This window comes from Pinus tabuliformis, chromosome 5_2 (assembly GCF_031772625.1).
Source record: "Pinus tabuliformis cultivar Carrire ecotype Pingquan chromosome 5_2, CPIR1, whole genome shotgun sequence".
Taxonomy (NCBI): Eukaryota; Viridiplantae; Streptophyta; class Pinopsida; order Pinales; family Pinaceae; genus Pinus; species Pinus tabuliformis.
In genome coordinates this window covers 395,884,179-395,889,135 of record NC_142306.1, presented here as the reverse complement: position 1 = coordinate 395,889,135, position 4,957 = coordinate 395,884,179, and positions in this window count along the sequence as shown.

The window sequence follows — 4,957 nt, the reverse complement described above, 5'->3', positions numbered from 1 at the left end:
TTCATGTTATTAATATATTGTTTGTTTGTAAGTATCAGACGAATTCTGAGAGAACAATGTCTGTTTTCTCTCACGTCGAGGGTTCGGTTCTTGCGGGGGAATGTGTGCTGGCCGTTTTCAGTGAAGACCAGCTGTATGTACAGTGTTCCATGGACAGCAAAGCAAGAACGGGCTTCACAATGATGCCAGTCTGGCATGTGGAGACAATGGGGGCTTCGGAAGATGAGGAGCTGTACTGCCTGTGGAGGGTGAGCGTGAGGGCTCTGAGAAGCGAAGGGTTACAACTGGTGAGCATGATTGTAAATCATGGGTGCTACAGGAATTTTTCACACCTCCACTTGAAGATCTGGGTGGTCGATAGGGTGCATCGACGGGCCGGTTTGAAGTGGACCGACGATAGGAAGAGGGAGCGGGTGAGGCTTGAACGCTTGTCCTCCTCATCGATGTCCAAAAAGCGTGTGTTCTATCCGGGATTTGTAAGGTAGGCAAGCCAGCAGCGGACCTGCCCTTGGAACCTGCTAGATGTACATGTAGAGGTACCAAAGCGGGCAATACACAGACTCGGGTGCAGAGCTGAAACAACAGGCTAGCAAGCCTCTACACAGGTCTTTCTATGGCATAGATGGTGCCATTGTCATATCTACCACAAGCAAGCAGTAGATTTGCTTCTCCACTACATCTAGGCACTTCTTTGACTCCTTTTAGATCCAAATTTCTTAGCCTACAGGTAGAACCATCCTGCAATGGGTTAGTTCTTCAGATCTGGAGCTGGATCTCAAACTCGATCTAGAACGGCGGATTAGGATCCCTCTAGGCCTTCAGAGTCTTCTCTTTCAAGATAAACAACTTTAAGACCTTCTTCCCATATCTTCTTATGGCATTACTAGAAACAATTCATTGGTGTTAACCCTCTGTTTGAGAGGAGGTGCAGCGGGATAGTCATCCTTTGATCCTCCTTCCTCTTATAAGGATGCAGTTCACTCTGAGAACCCCAAACCCCCAGAAGCCCTTAAACCCAAGCCTTTTTTGGTTAACAAGATAGAGGAAGTTCCCTCTATTGAAATCACCCATGAAGGTCCTGCAATCCAGCTTCAAGATTATGCTGAAAAAGGCATCATGTGCAGATTCAACAGACTTTGGTCGCGATCTCAGGATCTCTATGCATGGATTCATGCAAACTGGACTCATCATTGTAAGTTCAGTTTCTGCTCAAAAGGGTACTTCATTATTCTATTTCATGACAGTAAGCATTATGAGAGGGCTTTAGAAGAAGGCCCTTGGTTCATGGGAACTGCAGGGCTCTTCTTGACTCCTTGGTTCCCAGATTTTGATCCAGTAACCGCTGTCATTACCAAGACACCTGTATGGATCAAGCTTCCAAACTTACCTGCCCACCTATGGCATACGACAGTCTATAAAGCCATAGGCAACACCTTGGGCAGTTTCTTAATGGCAGATTACTGGCGGGAAAACAGAGTACTCTACACTTATGCTAGATTTTGTGCGGAGTTAGATTTGAGCAAAGGACTTCCAGGTCAAATCAATCTCAAGATAAACGAATTTATCTGGACCCAGACACTGGATTATGAAAATACTGCTTTCTGTTTCTGCCATTGCCACCAATATGGGCATCTGCAGAACTCCTCCCATCTCTCCCAGCAAAAAAGAATAAGGATAACTTCTCCAAACCCAAGTCCAAACGTTGGGCTCCTTGCTCTCCACCACTAGTTGTGGATTCTGATTCCTCTAGCTCTGAAGATGAAGGCATCAATGCATAAGGGGATCATGTCCCTCATTCCGTGATCCCTTCCTCCGATCCAGCCATCACCCAGAAATGCGTCTATCTGATGTTGGGTCCCTATAATACTAGTGATTACCCTATTACTATTGTAGTTATACCCCTTATTTATATTGTTGTGCCCCTATTACCCACATATTGTTATTTCTGTGCCCCTTAGAATCCCTCTATTATTATTTTTGTGGCTTTATATTATTATTGTTAGGTCGGCTGGATTATATTGTGACTCCTTAGACTCCTATATATAGAAAGGAGGTTTTGTCATTTGTATCATCCAAGAATTGTTCATTTATGTAATGTAAAGGAGGTTTCCCCCTCGAAGAGGCTGAATTCTAAGGCGTTGATATTTCTTTTCTATCTTTTCTTGAGCTGGTTTCATAACATTTGGTATCAGAGCTTTGGATTCTAGGGTTTCGCTGCTCCAAACAGGTCATCATGGCATTTTCGCTATAACTTTTTTCTGTGACGTTTCAGAAGTCGCAAAAAAAAACCATTTGAGAAGAAATCACGATGAACCTTGGGTACGAATTTCAGAGTTTTTCGCGTGATATTTTCGGAGATATAATCTGAGGAAGTTGGTCTTTTTGTAGACTCCTGAATTACACTCAAAACAAGTGACCTGGGGAAAATCATCATAACTTTCTTTTTGAGAATCGGATTGAAATTTCGTAAGAAGTTACAGAAAGAGGACGGACTGTAGCTTTCTTTTATATATTTTTCAGAGTCAAAGGTTGAAACAGTGACACGTGGCACGTCGTACAAGTTCGCTCTACTGAACTAGTCTATAATCAAGTCACTGTGGGAGATTTCGCATAACTCTTCCTTGGAGAATCCAATTTGGGTCAGACTTGTGGCATTGGAAAGAGGACACAGAGGGCTAATACAGGTCACAAATTTAGAACTAGATGATCAGAAAGTACAGAGATACATCAGAGGCAATATCGAGCTCCTACAAAGTGAAAAAAGGTGTGTAGATTTTCTTTAATTTTTGCTTAAGCTTGGTTTGAAAATTTATTTTGAAGGAATTCAAAGGGCATATTAGAGAATTATTATCGGTAACTGATGCCCCGAGGAAAGAAAATGCAAACACCTAGTAAGGAACCTGAAAGCTCTAGCATGACTCATGAAGAAGAAGAAGAAATGCTACATGATATATCAAAATTACAAGAACAAGTGCAACAAATGTCACTTGCACAAAAAGCAACAGAATCTAAAATGGATGGTTTAAGGAAAGATGTAGAAGCTAATATGGATGGTTTAAAGAAAGGTGTAGAAGCTAAGATGGATGGCATGGAAGCTAAGGTGAATGGCATGGACGCTAAAATTGATGGCATGGATGATAAGATGGATAAGTTGCTACAAGAAATAGTCACTAATGGTGAAAGAGTACTAAAGGAAACTCATGATGAGAACAAAAGAAATGTTAATCATGATTCCATAGACTCTAATGTTGGATCGAAGACTCACCATGTTCCAAAAATCGATATGAGGAAGTTTGATGGCAAGGATCCCGCCACATGGATATTACAGATGGAGCAATTCTTCGATCTCAATAATGTGCAAAACACACAAAAGGTACGTATGGCAACTTTATATTTGGAACCAAATCAGTTTGTATGGTATCAATGGCTTTGTTCTCGTAAACAATTTATCACTTGGGCAATTTTTACGGAAGAATTGATAGCACATTATGAGGATACAAAAAGCAACACTTTTTTTAGCCAATTGATAAGTCTCAAACAAAAGGGTTCAATAATGGAGCACATTGAGGAGTTCCAAAAATTGAACATAAGGGTAAAAGATATTCCAGAGGAGCATAGGATTGATGTGTTCATAGGGTCTTTAAAGGATAATATCCAACATGATGTGCGCCTTTGGGAACCTGATTCATTAGAGAAGGCATTCAGGTTAGCAAGAAAAATGGAAAGCAAAATTATGGCAACTAGGAAGCATACCATTCACAACTATAAAGACGGAAGTGTTGTTGCCCATAGTCTTCCACAACCTACAAGGTTGACACCACAACAATTGGAAGAAAAAAGAGCAAAAGGGCTTTGTTACAATTGTGATAGCAAATACACAAAAGGTCATAAGTGTGCTGAGAAGAAATTATTCTACATAGATTGTGAAGAGGAAGAAGAAAAGGAGCAAGAAAGGTCAAAAGAAGAGGATATATTCCAGGAACAAAGCCTAGATGAAGAACAAATAAATCCGACCATATCTTGTAATGCATTGGCGGGAATTACCACTCCTCAAACCATCAAGATAGAAGGACAAATCAAGAAGAAAAAGGTAATAGTGTTGATTGATTCAGGAAGCACCCACAATTTTATTCATTGTAGGGTAGCAAAAGAATTGAATTGCTTCCTATATCCAGCACCAGAGTGTCAAGTGATGATTGCAAATGGAGGAACAATAAATTTTCTGGAAAGTGCCATAATATCAAGCTATCCATGGGAGAATATGTATTGACTAGCCCAATGCTTTCCATTCCAATGGGAGGTGCTGATGTTGTACTAGGAGTCCAATGGCTACAATCCTTGGGTACAATAGCTTTTAATTTTCAAGAACTTTTCATGAAATTTTCTGTGGAAGGAAAGGAAGTTGAATTAAGGGGTATTGCAGGGAAACCAGGAAAGATAATCAGCTCTAATGGTATGACAAAGCTTCTAAAAAAGGAGCAAAGAGGTGTAATTGCACAATTATGTTCGCTAGATGTTTCCACATTGGAATCATCTATTTCTCCAGATCTCCAAAAAGTCTTGGACAATCATTCCAAGGTATTTGAGACTCCCAAAGGTCTCCCACCTATGCGTGATCATGATCATGCTATTCATCTGATTCCAGGAAGTGTTCCTCCAAACATCAGGCCGTACAGATATCCCTATGTCCAAAAAAGTGAAATTGAACGTATGGTTGCAGAAATGCTAGAGGCTGGTATAATTCAACCGAGTCAAAGTTCTTTCTCAGCTCCAGTAGTATTGGTGCACAAGAAGGATGGATCATGGCGCATGTGTCCAGATTATAGGGAGCTCAACAAGCTCACTATTAAAGATAAGTTCCCCATTCCTGTCATTGATGAATTACTGGATGAATTGCATGGATCAATTTACTTCACCAAGTTGGATCTTCGTTCGGGATATCATCAAATCAGAATGA